At 53.3% G+C, this 15,387-nt stretch overlaps 23 pseudogenes; all 23 read right to left on the bottom strand.

Annotated features, from left to right (window-relative positions):
* Positions 1-426: 426 nt before the first annotated feature.
* Positions 427-537, bottom strand: LOC135591566 (5S ribosomal RNA; annotated as a pseudogene).
* A 544-nt stretch (positions 538-1,081) lies between these two features.
* LOC135591240 (5S ribosomal RNA) lies at positions 1,082-1,192 on the bottom strand (annotated as a pseudogene).
* A 544-nt stretch (positions 1,193-1,736) lies between these two features.
* On the bottom strand, positions 1,737-1,847 carry LOC135591665 (5S ribosomal RNA; annotated as a pseudogene).
* Positions 1,848-2,391: 544 nt separating this feature from the next.
* On the bottom strand, positions 2,392-2,502 carry LOC135591721 (5S ribosomal RNA; annotated as a pseudogene).
* Positions 2,503-3,046: 544 nt separating this feature from the next.
* Positions 3,047-3,157, bottom strand: LOC135591239 (5S ribosomal RNA; annotated as a pseudogene).
* Positions 3,158-3,701: 544 nt separating this feature from the next.
* Positions 3,702-3,812, bottom strand: LOC135591355 (5S ribosomal RNA; annotated as a pseudogene).
* A 544-nt stretch (positions 3,813-4,356) lies between these two features.
* Positions 4,357-4,467, bottom strand: LOC135591565 (5S ribosomal RNA; annotated as a pseudogene).
* A 544-nt stretch (positions 4,468-5,011) lies between these two features.
* LOC135591682 (5S ribosomal RNA) lies at positions 5,012-5,122 on the bottom strand (annotated as a pseudogene).
* A 543-nt stretch (positions 5,123-5,665) lies between these two features.
* LOC135591664 (5S ribosomal RNA) lies at positions 5,666-5,776 on the bottom strand (annotated as a pseudogene).
* A 544-nt stretch (positions 5,777-6,320) lies between these two features.
* On the bottom strand, positions 6,321-6,431 carry LOC135591237 (5S ribosomal RNA; annotated as a pseudogene).
* Positions 6,432-6,975: 544 nt separating this feature from the next.
* On the bottom strand, positions 6,976-7,086 carry LOC135591564 (5S ribosomal RNA; annotated as a pseudogene).
* A 544-nt stretch (positions 7,087-7,630) lies between these two features.
* LOC135591236 (5S ribosomal RNA) lies at positions 7,631-7,741 on the bottom strand (annotated as a pseudogene).
* A 543-nt stretch (positions 7,742-8,284) lies between these two features.
* Positions 8,285-8,395, bottom strand: LOC135591662 (5S ribosomal RNA; annotated as a pseudogene).
* A 544-nt stretch (positions 8,396-8,939) lies between these two features.
* Positions 8,940-9,050, bottom strand: LOC135591720 (5S ribosomal RNA; annotated as a pseudogene).
* A 544-nt stretch (positions 9,051-9,594) lies between these two features.
* On the bottom strand, positions 9,595-9,705 carry LOC135591235 (5S ribosomal RNA; annotated as a pseudogene).
* Positions 9,706-10,249: 544 nt separating this feature from the next.
* LOC135591234 (5S ribosomal RNA) lies at positions 10,250-10,360 on the bottom strand (annotated as a pseudogene).
* A 544-nt stretch (positions 10,361-10,904) lies between these two features.
* On the bottom strand, positions 10,905-11,015 carry LOC135591661 (5S ribosomal RNA; annotated as a pseudogene).
* A 544-nt stretch (positions 11,016-11,559) lies between these two features.
* On the bottom strand, positions 11,560-11,670 carry LOC135591232 (5S ribosomal RNA; annotated as a pseudogene).
* A 544-nt stretch (positions 11,671-12,214) lies between these two features.
* Positions 12,215-12,325, bottom strand: LOC135591562 (5S ribosomal RNA; annotated as a pseudogene).
* A 544-nt stretch (positions 12,326-12,869) lies between these two features.
* On the bottom strand, positions 12,870-12,980 carry LOC135591231 (5S ribosomal RNA; annotated as a pseudogene).
* Positions 12,981-13,524: 544 nt separating this feature from the next.
* LOC135591660 (5S ribosomal RNA) lies at positions 13,525-13,635 on the bottom strand (annotated as a pseudogene).
* Positions 13,636-14,179: 544 nt separating this feature from the next.
* Positions 14,180-14,290, bottom strand: LOC135591659 (5S ribosomal RNA; annotated as a pseudogene).
* A 544-nt stretch (positions 14,291-14,834) lies between these two features.
* LOC135591230 (5S ribosomal RNA) lies at positions 14,835-14,945 on the bottom strand (annotated as a pseudogene).
* Positions 14,946-15,387: the final 442 nt, after the last annotated feature.

The raw sequence follows: 15,387 nt of genomic DNA, 5'->3' as shown, positions 1-15,387 counted from the left end.
CGAGGCCGACCGCGTACCGGACACGGCAAGCGCGCGCCGAAACAATCGGGACTTTCTCGAACGAACTCGGAATCGCTATTGCGGCCCCATTCCGGAAAGCTCTCTCCGAGCCCCACGAGACTGACTGCGTAGCGGTCATGGCAAATTCCGAGGCCCAAAACCATCGCCTCGGAGGTCGACGGGAGAGGTTTTGGCCGCTCGGGGCGCAAAAAGGAGTGCAACACGAGGACTTCCCACGGGGTCACCCATCCTAGAACCATGTCTGGTCATTGTATGTTTTATGAAGAAATTTTTAGATGATGATTTCATTATTCTCCTGCTATATATATGTTAATGACATATTTATTGTTGACCATAATGCTGGAAAAATTGAAAAGCTTAAAAGAGAGTTTTAAGTAAGTCTTTTGGCCGCTCGGGGCGCAAAAAGGAGTGCAACACGAGGACTTCCCAGGGGGTCACCCATCCTAGTACTACTCTCGCCCAAGCACGCTTAACTTAGGAGTTCTGATGGGATCCGGTGCTGGTATGATCGCACTCGTTTTGTGTGCGTCGTCCCTCGCCTTTGTGCACGTCGCGGACGGCGCATCGACGACCGGAGCCCCGAAACCTCTCGAATGATCTCGGAATCGTCATTGTCGGATCCATCCGATGCCCACGAGGTCTACCGCGTACCGGACACGGCAAGCGCGCGCCGAAACCATCGGGACTTTCTCGAACGAACTCGGAATCGCTATTGCGGCCCCATTCCGGAAAGCTCTCTCCGAGCCCCACGAGACTGACTGCTTAGCGGTCACGGCAAATTCCGAGGCCCAAAACCATCGCCTCGGAGGTCGACGGGAGAGGTTTTGGCCGCTCGGGGCGCAAAAAGGAGTGCAACACGAGGACTTCCCAGGGGGTCACCCATCCTAGAACCATGTCTGGTCATTGTATGTTTTATGAAGAAATTTTTAGATGATGATTTCATTATTCTCCTGCTATATATATGTTAATGACATATTTATTGTTGGCCATAATGCTCGAAAAATTGAAAAGCTTTAAAGAGAGTTTTAAGTAAGTCTTTTGGCCGCTCGGGGCGCAAAAAGGAGTGCAACACGAGGACTTCCCAGGGGGTCACCCATCCTAGTACTACTCTCGCCCAAGCACGCTTAACTTCGGAGTTCTGATGGGATCCGGTGCTGGTATGATCGCACTCGTTTTGTGTGCGTCGTCCCTCGCCTTTGTGCACGTCGCGGACGGCGCATCGACGACCGGAGCCCCGAAACCTCTCGAACGATCTCGGAATCGCCATTGTCGGATCCCTCCGATGCCCACGAGGCCGACCGCGTACCGGACACGGCAAGCGCGCGCCGAAACCATCGGGACTTTCTCGAACGAACTCGGAATTGCTATTGCGGCCCCATTCCGGAAAGCTCTCTCCGAGCCCCACGAGACTGACAGCGTAGCGGTCACGGCAAATTCCGAGGCCCAAAACCATCGCCTCGGAGGTCGACGGGAGAGGTTTTGGCCGCTCAGGGCGCAAAAAGGAGTGCAACACGAGGACTTCCCAGGGGGTCACCCATCCTAGAACCATGTCTGGTCATTGTATGTTTTATGAAGAAATTTTTAGATGATGATTTCATTATTCTACTGCTATATATATGTTAATGACATATTTATTGTTGGCCATAATGCTGGAAAAATTGAAAAGCTTAAAAGAGAGTTTCAAGTAAGTCTTTTGGCCGCTCGGGGCGCAAAAAGGAGTGCAACACGAGGACTTCCCAGGGGGTCACCCATCCTAGTTCTACTCTCGCCCAAGCACGCTTAACTTCGGAGTTCTGATGGGATCCGGTGCTGGTATGATCGCACTCGTTTTGTGTGCGTCGTCCCTCGCCTTTGTGCACGTCGCGGACGGCGCATCGACGACCGGAGCCCCGAAACCTCTCGAACGATCTCGGAATCGCCATTGTCGGATCCCTCCGATGCCCACGAGGCCGACCGCGTACCGGACACGGCAAGCGCGTGCCGAAACCATCGGGACTTTCTCGAACGAACTCGGAATCGCTATTGCGGCCCCATTCCGGAAAGCTCTCTCCGAGCCCCACGAGACTGACTGCGTAGCGGTCATGGCAAATTCCGAGGCCCAAAACCATCGCCTCGGAGGTCGACGGGAGAGGTTTTGGCCGCTCGGGGCGCAAAAAGGAGTGCAACACGAGGACTTCCCACGGGGTCACCCATCCTAGAACCATGTCTGGTCATTGTATGTTTTATGAAGAAATTTTTAGATGATGATTTCATTATTCTCCTGCTAAATATATGTTAATGACATATTTATTGTTGGCCATAATGCTGGAAAAATTGAAAAGCTTAAAAGAGAGTTTCAAGTAAGTCTTTTGGCCGCTCGGGGCGCAAAAAGGAGTGCAACACGAGGACTTCCCAGGGGGTCACCCATCCTAGTTCTACTCTCGCCCAAGCACGCTTAACTTCAGAGTTCTGATGGGATCCGGTGCTGGTATGATCGCACTCGTTTTGTGTGCGTCGTCCCTCGCCTTTGTGCACGTCGCGGACGGCGCATCGACGACCGGAGCCCCGAAACCTCTCGAACGATCTCGGAATCGCCATTGTCGGATCCCTCCGATGCCCACGAGGCCGACCGCGTACCGGACACGGCAAGCGCGTGCCGAAACCATCGGGACTTTCTCGAACGAACTCGGAATCGCTATTGCGGCCCCATTCCGGAAAGCTCTCTCCGAGCCCCACGAGACTGACTGCGTAGCGGTCATGGCAAATTCCGAGGCCCAAAACCATCACCTCGGAGGTCGACGGGAGAGGTTTTGGCCGCTCGGGGCGCAAAAAGGAGTGCAACACGAGGACTTCCCACGGGGTCACCCATCCTAGAACCATGTCTGGTCATTGTATGTTTTATGAAGAAATTTTTAGATGATGATTTCATTATTCTCCTGCTATATATATGTTAATGACATATTTATTGTTGGCCATAATGCTGGAAAAATTGAAAAGCTTAAAAGAGAGTTTCAAGTAAGTCTTTTGGCCGCTCGGGGCGCAAAAAGGAGTGCAACACGAGGACTTCCCAGGGGGTCACCCATCCTAGTACTACTCTCGCCCAAGCACGCTTAACTTCGGAGTTCTGATGGGATCCGGTGCTGGTATGATCGCACTCGTTTTGTGTGCGTCGTCCCTCGCCTTTGTGCACGTCGCGGAAGGCGCATCGACGACCGGAGCCCCGAAACCTCTCGAACGATCTCGGAATCGCCATTGTCGGATCCCTCCGATGCCCACGAGGCCGACCGCGTACCGGACACGGCAAGCGCGCGCCGAAACCATCGGGACTTTCTCGAACGAACTCGGAATCGCTATTGCGGCCCCATTCCGGAAAGCTCTCTCCGAGCCCCACGAGACTGACTGCGTAGCGGTCATGGCAAATTCCGAGGCCCAAAACCATCGCCTCGGAGTTCGACGGGAGAGGTTTTGGCCGCTCGGGGCGCAAAAAGGAGTGCAACACGAGGACTTCCCACGGGGTCACCCATCCTAGAACCATGTCTGGTCATTGTATGTTTTATGAAGAAATTTTTAGATGATGATTTCATTATTCTCCTGCTATATATATGTTAATGACATATTTATTGTTGGCCATAATGCTCGAAAAATTGAAAAGCTTTAAAGAGAGTTTTAAGTAAGTCTTTTGGCCGCTCGGGGCGCAAAAAGGAGTGCAACACGAGGACTTCCCAAGGGGTCACCCATCCTAGTACTACTCTCGCCCAAGCACGCTTAACTTCGGAGTTCTGATGGGATCCGGTGCTGGTATGATCGCACTCGTTTTGTGTGCGTCGTCCCTCGCCTTTGTGCACGTCGCGGACGGCGCATCGACGACCGGAGCCCCGAAACCTCTCGAACGATCTCGGAATCGCCATTGTCGGATCCCTCCGATGCCCACGAGGCCGACCGCGTACCGGACACGGCAAGCGCGCGCCGAAACAATCGGGACTTTCTCGAACGAACTCGGAATCGCTATTGCGGCCCCATTCCGGAAAGCTCTCTCCGAGCCCCACGAGACTGACTGCGTAGCGGTCATGGCAAATTCCGAGGCCCAAAACCATCGCCTCGGAGGTCGACGGGAGAGGTTTTGGCCGCTCGGGGCGCAAAAAGGAGTGCAACACGAGGACTTCCCACGGGGTCACCCATCCTAGAACCATGTCTGGTCATTGTATGTTTTATGAAGAAATTTTTAGATGATGATTTCATTATTCTCCTGCTATATATATGTTAATGACATATTTATTGTTGGCCATAATGCTGGAAAAATTGAAAAGCTTAAAAGAGAGTTTTAAGTAAGTCTTTTGGCCGCTCGGGGCGCAAAAAGGAGTGCAACACGAGGACTTCCCAGGGGGTCACCCATCCTAGTACTACTCTCGCCCAAGCACGCTTAACTTAGGAGTTCTGATGGGATCCGGTGCTGGTATGATCGCACTCGTTTTGTGTGCGTCGTCCCTCGCCTTTGTGCACGTCGCGGACGGCGCATCGACGACCGGAGCCCCGAAACCTCTCGAATGATCTCGGAATCGTCATTGTCGGATCCATCCGATGCCCACGAGGTCTACCGCGTACCGGACACGGCAAGCGCGCGCCGAAACCATCGGGACTTTCTCGAACGAACTCGGAATCGCTATTGCGGCCCCATTCCGGAAAGCTCTCTCCGAGCCCCACGAGACTGACTGCTTAGCGGTCACGGCAAATTCCGAGGCCCAAAACCATCGCCTCGGAGGTCGACGGGAGAGGTTTTGGCCGCTCGGGGCGCAAAAAGGAGTGCAACACGAGGACTTCCCAGGGGGTCACCCATCCTAGAACCATGTCTGGTCATTGTATGTTTTATGAAGAAATTTTTAGATGATGATTTCATTATTCTCCTGCTATATATATGTTAATGACATATTTATTGTTGGCCATAATGCTCGAAAAATTGAAAAGCTTTAAAGAGAGTTTTAAGTAAGTCTTTTGGCCGCTCGGGGCGCAAAAAGGAGTGCAACACGAGGACATCCCAGGGGGTCACCCATCCTAGTACTACTCTCGCCCCAGCACGCTTAACTTCGGAGTTCTGATGGGATCCGGTGCTGGTATGATCGCACTCGTTTTGTGTGCGTCGTCCCTCGCCTTTGTGCACGTCGCGGACGGCGCATCGACGACCGGAGCCCCGAAACCTCTCGAACGATCTCGGAATCGCCATTGTCGGATCCCTCCGATGCCCACGAGGCCGACCGCGTACCGGACACGGCAAGCGCGCGCCGAAACCATCGGGACTTTCTCGAACGAACTCGGAATTGCTATTGCGGCCCCATTCCGGAAAGCTCTCTCCGAGCCCCACGAGACTGACAGCGTAGCAGTCACGGCAAATTCCGAGGCCCAAAACCATCGCCTCGGAGGTCGACGGGAGAGGTTTTGGCCGCTCAGGGCGCAAAAAGGAGTGCAACACGAGGACTTCCAGGGGGTCACCCATCCTAGAACCATGTCTGGTCATTGTATGTTTTATGAAGAAATTTTTAGATGATGATTTCATTATTCTCCTGCTATATATATGTTAATGACATATTTATTGTTGGCCATAATGCTGGAAAAATTGAAAAGCTTAAAAGAGAGTTTCAAGTAAGTCTTTTGGCCGCTCGGGGCGCAAAAAGGAGTGCAACACGAGGACTTCCCAGGGGGTCACCCATCCTAGTTCTACTCTCGCCCAAGCACGCTTAACTTCGGAGTTCTGATGGGATCCGGTGCTGGTATGATCGCACTCGTTTTGTGTGCGTCGTCCCTCGCCTTTGTGCACGTCGCGGACGGCGCATCGACGACCGGAGCCCCGAAACCTCTCGAACGATCTTGGAATCGCCATTGTCGGATCCCTCCGATGCCCACGAGGCCGACCGCGTACCGGACACGGCAAGCGCGTGCCGAAACCATCGGGACTTTCTCGAACGAACTCGGAATCGCTATTGCGGCCCCATTCCGGAAAGCTCTCTCCGAGCCCCACGAGACTGACTGCGTAGCGGTCATGGCAAATTCCGAGGCCCAAAACCATCGCCTCAGAGGTCGACGGGAGAGGTTTTGGCCGCTCGGGGCGCAAAAAGGAGTGCAACACGAGGACTTCCCACGGGGTCACCCATCCTAGAACCATGTCTGGTCATTGTATGTTTTATGAAGAAATTTTTAGATGATGATTTCATTATTCTCCTGCTATATATATGTTAATGACATATTTATTGTTGGCCATAATGCTGGAAAAATTGAAAAGCTTAAAAGAGAGTTTCAAGTAAGTCTTTTGGCCGCTCGGGGCGCAAAAAGGAGTGCAACACGAGGACTTCCCAGGGGGTCACCCATCCTAGTACTACTCTCGCCCAAGCACGCTTAACTTCGGAGTTCTGATGGGATCCGGTGCTGGTATGATCGCACTCGTTTTGTGTGCGTCGTCCCTCGCCTTTGTGCACGTCGCGGACGGCGCATCGACGACCGGAGCCCCGAAACCTCTCGAACGATCTCGGAATCGCCATTGTCGGATCCCTCCGATGCCCACGAGGCCGACCGCGTACCGGACACGGCAAGCGCGCGCCGAAACAATCGGGACTTTCTCGAACGAACTCGGAATCGCTATTGCGGCCCCATTCCGGAAAGCTCTCTCCGAGCCCCACGAGACTGACTGCGTAGCGGTCATGGCAAATTCCGAGGCCCAAAACCATCGCCTCGGAGGTCGACGGGAGAGGTTTTGGCCGCTCGGGGCGCAAAAAGGAGTGCAACACGAGGACTTCCCACGGGGTCACCCATCCTAGAACCATGTCTGGTCATTGTATGTTTTATGAAGAAATTTTTAGATGATGATTTCATTATTCTCCTGCTATATATATGTTAATGACATATTTATTGTTGGCCATAATGCTGGAAAAATTGAAAAGCTTAAAAGAGAGTTTTAAGTAAGTCTTTTGGCCGCTCGGGGCGCAAAAAGGAGTGCAACACGAGGACTTCCCAGGGGGTCACCCATCCTAGTACTACTCTCGCCCAAGCACGCTTAACTTAGGAGTTCTGATGGGATCCGGTGCTGGTATGATCGCACTCGTTTTGTGTGCGTCGTCCCTCGCCTTTGTGCACGTCGCGGACGGCGCATCGACGACCGGAGCCCCGAAACCTCTCGAATGATCTCGGAATCGTCATTGTCGGATCCATCCGATGCCCACGAGGTCTACCGCGTACCGGACACGGCAAGCGCGCGCCGAAACCATCGGGACTTTCTCGAACGAACTCGGAATCGCTATTGCGGCCCCATTCCGGAAAGCTCTCTCCGAGCCCCACGAGACTGACTGCTTAGCGGTCACGGCAAATTCCGAGGCCCAAAACCATCGCCTCGGAGGTCGACGGGAGAGGTTTTGGCCGCTCGGGGCGCAAAAAGGAGTGCAACACGAGGACTTCCCAGGGGGTCACCCATCCTAGAACCATGTCTGGTCATTGTATGTTTTATGAAGAAATTTTTAGATGATGATTTCATTATTCTCCTGCTATATATATGTTAATGACATATTTATTGTTGGCCATAATGCTCGAAAAATTGAAAAGCTTTAAAGAGAGTTTTAAGTAAGTCTTTTGGCCGCTCGGGGCGCAAAAAGGAGTGCAACACGAGGACTTCCCAGGGGGTCACCCATCCTAGTACTACTCTCGCCCAAGCACGCTTAACTTCGGAGTTCTGATGGGATCCGGTGCTGGTATGATCGCACTCGTTTTGTGTGCGTCGTCCCTCGCCTTTGTGCACGTCGCGGACGGCGCATCGACGACCGGAGCCCCGAAACCACTCGAACGATCTCGGAATCGCCATTGTCGGATCCCTCCGATGCCCACGAGGCCGACCGCGTACCGGACACGGCAAGCGCGCGCCGAAACCATCGGGACTTTCTCGAACGAACTCGGAATTGCTATTGCGGCCCCATTCCGGAAAGCTCTCTCCGAGCCCCACGAGACTGACAGCGTAGCGGTCACGGCAAATTCCGAGGCCCAAAACCATCGCCTCGGAGGTCGACGGGAGAGGTTTTGGCCGCTCAGGGCGCAAAAAGGAGTGCAACACGAGGACTTCCAGGGGGTCACCCATCCTAGAACCATGTCTGGTCATTGTATGTTTTATGAAGAAATTTTTAGATGATGATTTCATTATTCTCCTGCTATATATATGTTAATGACATATTTATTGTTGGCCATAATGCTGGAAAAATTGAAAAGCTTAAAAGAGAGTTTCAAGTAAGTCTTTTGGCCGCTCGGGGCGCAAAAAGGAGTGCAACACGAGGACTTCCCAGGGGGTCACCCATCCTAGTTCTACTCTCGCCCAAGCACGCTTAACTTCGGAGTTCTGATGGGATCCGGTGCTGGTATGATCGCACTCGTTTTGTGTGCGTCGTCCCTCGCCTTTGTGCACGTCGCGGACGGCGCATCGACGACCGGAGCCCCGAAACCTCTCGAACGATCTTGGAATCGCCATTGTCGGATCCCTCCGATGCCCACGAGGCCGACCGCGTACCGGACACGGCAAGCGCGTGCCGAAACCATCGGGACTTTCTCGAACGAACTCGGAATCGCTATTGCGGCCCCATTCCGGAAAGCTCTCTCCGAGCCCCACGAGACTGACTGCGTAGCGGTCATGGCAAATTCCGAGGCCCAAAACCATCGCCTCAGAGGTCGACGGGAGAGGTTTTGGCCGCTCGGGGCGCAAAAAGGAGTGCAACACGAGGACTTCCCACGGGGTCACCCATCCTAGAACCATGTCTGGTCATTGTATGTTTTATGAAGAAATTTTTAGATGATGATTTCATTATTTTCCTGCTAAATATATGTTAATGACATATTTATTGTTGGCCATAATGCTGGAAAAATTGAAAAGCTTAAAAGAGAGTTTCAAGTAAGTCTTTTGGCCGCTCGGGGCGCAAAAAGGAGTGCAACACGAGGACTTCCCAGGGGGTCACCCATCCTAGTTCTACTCTCGCCCAAGCACGCTTAACTTCAGAGTTCTGATGGGATCCGGTGCTGGTATGATCGCACTCGTTTTGTGTGCGTCGTCCCTCGCCTTTGTGCACGTCGCGGACGGCGCATCGACGACCGGAGCCCCGAAACCTCTCGAACGATCTCGGAATCGCCATTGTCGGATCCCTCCGATGCCCACGAGGCCGACCGCGTACCGGACACGGCAAGCGCGTGCCGAAACCATCGGGACTTTCTCGAACGAACTCGGAATCGCTATGGCGGCCCCATTCCGGAAAGCTCTCTCCGAGCCCCACGAGACTGACTGCGTAGCTGTCATGGCAAATTCCGAGGCCCAAAACCATCGCCTCGGAGGTCGACGGGAGAGGTTTTGGCCGCTCGGGGCGCAAAAAGGAGTGCAACACGAGGACTTCCCACGGGGTCACCCATCCTAGAACCATGTCTGGTCATTGTATGTTTTATGAAGAAATTTTTAGATGATGATTTCATTATTCTCCTGCTATATATATGTTAATGACATATTTATTGTTGGCCATAATGCTCGAAAAATTGAAAAGCTTTAAAGAGAGTTTTAAGTAAGTCTTTTGGCCGCTCGGGGCGCAAAAAGGAGTGCAACACGAGGACTTCCCAGGGGGTCACCCATCCTAGTACTACTCTCGCCCAAGCACGCTTAACTTCGGAGTTCTGATGGGATCCGGTGCTGGTATGATCGCACTCGTTTTGTGTGCGTCGTCCCTCGCCTTTGTGCACGTCGCGGACGGCGCATCGACGACCGGAGCCCCGAAACCTCTCGAGCGATCTCGGAATCGCCATTGTCGGATCCCTCCGATGCCCACGAGGCCGACCGCGTACCGGACACGGCAAGCGCGCGTCGAAACCATCGGGACTTTCTCGAACGAACTCGGAATTGCTATTGCGGCCCCATTCCGGAAAGCTCTCTCCGAGCCCCACGAGACTGACAGCGTAGCGGTCACGGCAAATTCCGAGGCCCAAAACCATCGCCTCGGAGGTCGACGGGAGAGGTTTTGGCCGCTCGGGGCGCAAAAAGGAGTGCAACACGAGGACTTCCCACGGGGTCACCCATCCTAGAACCATGTCTGGTCATTGTATGTTTTATGAAGAAATTTTTAGATGATGATTTCATTATTCTCCTGCTATATATATGTTAATGACATATTTATTGTTGGCCATAATGCTCGAAAAATTGAAAAGCTTTAAAGAGAGTTTTAAGTAAGTCTTTTGGCCGCTCGGGGCGCAAAAAGGAGTGCAACACGAGGACTTCCCAGGGGGTCACCCATCCTAGTACTACTCTCGCCCAAGCACGCTTAACTTCGGAGTTCTGATGGGATCCGGTGCTGGTATGATCGCACTCGTTTTGTGTGCGTCGTCCCTCGCCTTTGTGCACGTCGCGGACGGCGCATCGACGACCGGAGCCCCGAAACCTCTCGAACGATCTCGGAATCGCCATTGTCGGATCCCTCCGATGCCCACGAGGCCGACCGCGTACCGGACACGGCAAGCGCGCGCCGAAACCATCGGGACTTTCTCGAACGAACTCGGAATTGCTATTGCGGCCCCATTCTGGAAAGCTCTCTCCGAGCCCCACGAGACTGACAGCGTAGCGGTCACGGCAAATTCCGAGGCCCAAAATCATCGCCTCGGAGGTCGACGGGAGAGGTTTTGGCCGCTCAGGGCGCAAAAAGGAGTGCAACACGAGGACTTCCCAGGGGGTCACCCATCCTAGAACCATGTCTGGTCATTGTATGTTTTATGAAGAAATTTTTAGATGATGATTTCATTATTCTCCTGCTATATATATGTTAATGACATATTTATTGTTGGCCATAATGCTGGAAAAATTGAAAAGCTTAAAAGAGAGTTTCAAGTAAGTCTTTTGGCCGCTCGGGGCGTAAAAAGGAGTGCAACACGAGGACTTCCCAGGGGGTCACCCATCCTAGTTCTACTCTCGCCCAAGCACGCTTAACTTCGGAGTTCTGATGGGATCCGGTGCTGGTATGATCGCACTCGTTTTGTGTGCGTCGTCCCTCGCCTTTGTGCACGTCGCGGACGGCGCATCGACGACCGGAGCCCCGAAACCTCTCGAACGATCTCGGAAACGCCATTTTCGGATCCCTCCGATGCCCACGAGGCCGACCGCGTACCGGACACGGCAAGCGCGTGCCGAAACCATCGGGACTTTCTCGAACGAACTCGGAATCGCTATTGCGGCCCCATTCCGGAAAGCTCTCTCCGAGCCCCACGAGACTGACTGCGTAGCGGTCATGGCAAATTCCGAGGCCCAAAACCATCGCCACGGAGGTCGACGGGAGAGGTTTTGGCCGCTCGGGGCGCAAAAAGGAGTGCAACACGAGGACTTCCCACGGGGTCACCCATCCTAGAACCATGTCTGGTCATTGTATGTTTTATGAAGAAATTTTTAGATGATGATTTCATTATTCTCCTGCTATATATATGTTAATGACATATTTATTGTTGGCCATAATGCTCGAAAAATTGAAAAGCTTTAAAGAGAGTTTTAAGTAAGTCTTTTGGCCGCTCGGGGCGCAAAAAGGAGTGCAACACGAGGACTTCCCAGGGGGTCACCCATCCTAGTACTACTCTCGCCCAAGCACGCTTAACTTCGGAGTTCTGATGGGATCCGGTGCTGGTATGATCGCACTCGTTTTGTGTGCGTCGTCCCTCGCCTTTGTGCACGTCGCGGACGGCGCATCGACGACCGGAGCCCCGATACCTCTTGAACGATCTCGGAATCGCCATTGTCAAATCCCTCCGATGCCCACGAGGCCGACCGCGTACCGGACACGGCAAGCGCGCGCCGAAACCATCGGGACTTTCTCGAACGAACTCGGAATCGCTATTGCGGCCCCATTCCGGAAAGCTCTCTCCGAGCCCCACGAGACTGACTGCGTAGCGGTCACGGCAAATTCCGAGGCCCAAAACCATCGCCTCGGAGGTCGACGGGAGAGGTTTTGGCGGCTCGGGGCGCAAAAAGGAGTGCAACACGAGGACTTCCCAGGGGGTCACCCATCCTAGAACCATGTCTGGTCATTGTATGTTTTATGAAGAAATTTTTAGATGATGATTTCATTATTCTCCTGCTATATATATGTTAATGACATATTTATTGTTGGCCATAATGCTGGAAAAATTGAAAAGCTTAAAAGAGAGTTTTAAGTAAGTCTTTTGGCCGCTCGGGGCGCAAAAAGGAGTGCAACACGAGGACTTCCCAGGGGGTCACCCATCCTAGTACTACTCTCGCCCAAGCACGCTTAACTTAGGAGTTCTGATGGGATCCGGTGCTGGTATGATCGCACTCGTTTTGTGTGCGTCGTCCCTCGCCTTTGTGCACGTCGCGGACGGCGCATCGACGACCGGAGCCCCGAAACCTCTCGAATGATCTCGGAATCGTCATTGTCGGATCCATCCGATGCCCACGAGGTCTACCGCGTACCGGACACGGCAAGCGCGCGCCGAAACCATCGGGACTTTCTCGAACGAACTCGGAATCGCTATTGCGGCCCCATTCCGGAAAGCTCTCTCCGAGCCCCACGAGACTGACTGCTTAGCGGTCACGGCAAATTCCGAGGCCCAAAACCATCGCCTCGGAGGTCGACGGGAGAGGTTTTGGCCGCTCGGGGCGCAAAAAGGAGTGCAACACGAGGACTTCCCAGGGGGTCACCCATCCTAGAACCATGTCTGGTCATTGTATGTTTTATGAAGAAATTTTTAGATGATGATTTCATTATTCTCCTGCTATATATATGTTAATGACATATTTATTGTTGGCCATAATGCTCGAAAAATTGAAAAGCTTTAAAGAGAGTTTTAAGTAAGTCTTTTGGCCGCTCGGGGCGCAAAAAGGAGTGCAACACGAGGACTTCCCAGGGGGTCACCCATCCTAGTACTACTCTCGCCCAAGCACGCTTAACTTCGGAGTTCTGATGGGATCCGGTGCTGGTATGATCGCACTCGTTTTGTGTGCGTCGTCCCTCGCCTTTGTGCACGTCGCGGACGGCGCATCGACGACCGGAGCCCCGAAACCTCTCGAACGATCTCGGAATCGCCATTGTCGGATCCCTCCGATGCCCACGAGGCCGACCGCGTACCGGACACGGCAAGCGCGCGCCGAAACCATCGGGACTTTCTCGAACGAACTCGGAATTGCTATTGCGGCCCCATTCCGGAAAGCTCTCTCCGAGCCCCACGAGACTGACAGCGTAGCGGTCACGGCAAATTCCGAGGCCCAAAACCATCGCCTCGGAGGTCGACGGGAGAGGTTTTGGCCGCTCAGGGCGCAAAAAGGAGTGCAACACGAGGACTTCCCAGGGGGTCACCCATCCTAGAACCATGTCTGGTCATTGTATGTTTTATGAAGAAATTTTTAGATGATGATTTCATTATTCTCCTGCTATATATATGTTAATGACATATTTATTGTTGGCCATAATGCTGGAAAAATTGAAAAGCTTAAAAGAGAGTTTCAAGTAAGTCTTTTGGCCGCTCGGGGCGCAAAAAGGAGTGCAACACGAGGACTTCCCAGGGGGTCACCCATCCTAGTTCTACTCTCGCCCAAGCACGCTTAACTTCGGAGTTCTGATGGGATCCGGTGCTGGTATGATCGCACTCGTTTTGTGTGCGTCGTCCCTCGCCTTTGTGCACGTCGCGGACGGCGCATCGACGACCGGAGCCCCGAAACCTCTCGAACGATCTCGGAATCGCCATTGTCGGATCCCTCCGATGCCCACGAGGCCGACCGCGTACCGGACACGGCAAGCGCGTGCCGAAACCATCGGGACTTTCTCGAACGAACTCGGAATCGCTATTGCGGCCCCATTCCGGAAAGCTCTCTCCGAGCCCCACGAGACTGACTGCGTAGCGGTCATGGCAAATTCCGAGGCCCAAAACCATCGCCTCGGAGGTCGACGGGAGAGGTTTTGGCCGCTCGGGGCGCAAAAAGGAGTGCAACACGAGGACTCCCCACGGGGTCACCCATCCTAGAACCATGTCTGGTCATTGTATGTTTTATGAAGAAATTTTTAGATGATGATTTCATTATTCTCCTGCTAAATATATGTTAATGACATATTTATTGTTGGCCATAATGCTGGAAAAATTGAAAAGCTTAAAAGAGAGTTTCAAGTAAGTCTTTTGGCCGCTCGGGGCGCAAAAAGGAGTGCAACACGAGGACTTCCCAGGGGGTCACCCATCCTAGTTCTACTCTCGCCCAAGCACGCTTAACTTCGGAGTTCTGATGGGATCCGGTGCTGGTATGATCGCACTCGTTTTGTGTGCGTCGTCCCTCGCCTTTGTGCACGTCGCGGACGGCACATCGACGACCGGAGCCCCGAAACCTCTCGAACGATCTCGGAATCGCCATTGTCGGATCCCTCTGATGCCCACGAGGCTGACCGCGTACCGGACACGGTAAGCGCGCGCCGAAACCATCGGGACTTTCTCGAACGAACTCGGAATCGCTATTGCGGCCCCATTCCGGAAAGCTCTCTCCGAGCCCCACGAGACTGACTATGTAGCGGTCACGGCAAATTCCGAGGCCCAAAACCATCGCCTCGGAGGTCGACGGGGGAGGTTTTGGCCGCTCGGGGCGCAAACAAGAGTGCAACACGAGGACTTCCCAGGGGGTCACCCATCCTAGAACCATGTCTGGTCATTGTATGTTTTATGAAGAAATTTTTAGATGATGACTTCATTATTCTCCTGCTATATATATGTTAATGACATATTTTTTGTTGGCCATAATGCTGGAAAAATTGAAAAGCTTAAAAGAGAGTTTTAAGCAAGTCTTTTGGCCGCTCGGGGCGCAAAAAGGAGTGCAACACGAGGACTTCCCAGGGGGTCACCCATCCTAGTACTACTCTCGCCCAAGCACGCTTAACTTCGGAGTTCTGATGGGATCCGGTGCTGGTATGATCGCACTCGTTTTGTGTGCGTCGTCCCTCGCCTTTGTGCACGTCGCGGACGGCGCATCGACGACCGGAGCCCCGAAACCTCTCGAACGATCTCGGAATCGCCATTGTCGGATCCCTCCGATGCCCACGAGGCCGACCGTGTACCGGACACGGCAAGCGCGCGCCGAAACCATCGGGACTTTCTCGAACGAACTCGGAATCGCTATTGCGGCCCCATTCCGGAAAGCTCTCTCCGAGCCCCACGAGACTGACTGCGTAGCGGTCACGGCAAATTCCGAGGCCCAAAACCATCGCCTCGGAGGTCGACGGGAGAGGTTTTGGCGGCTCGGGGATCAAAATGGAGTGCAACACGAGGACTTCCCACGGGGTCACCCATCCTAGAACCATGTCTGGTCATTGTATGTTTTATGAAGAAATTTTTAGATGATGATTTCATTATTCTCCTGCTATA

The sequence above is a fragment of the Musa acuminata genome, chromosome BXJ1-8, assembly GCF_036884655.1.
Source record: "Musa acuminata AAA Group cultivar baxijiao chromosome BXJ1-8, Cavendish_Baxijiao_AAA, whole genome shotgun sequence".
In the NCBI taxonomy this organism is placed as follows: Eukaryota; Viridiplantae; Streptophyta; class Magnoliopsida; order Zingiberales; family Musaceae; genus Musa; species Musa acuminata.
Note: the sequence above shows the minus strand (reverse complement) of the source record. Positions and strands in the feature narration are given on the sequence as shown.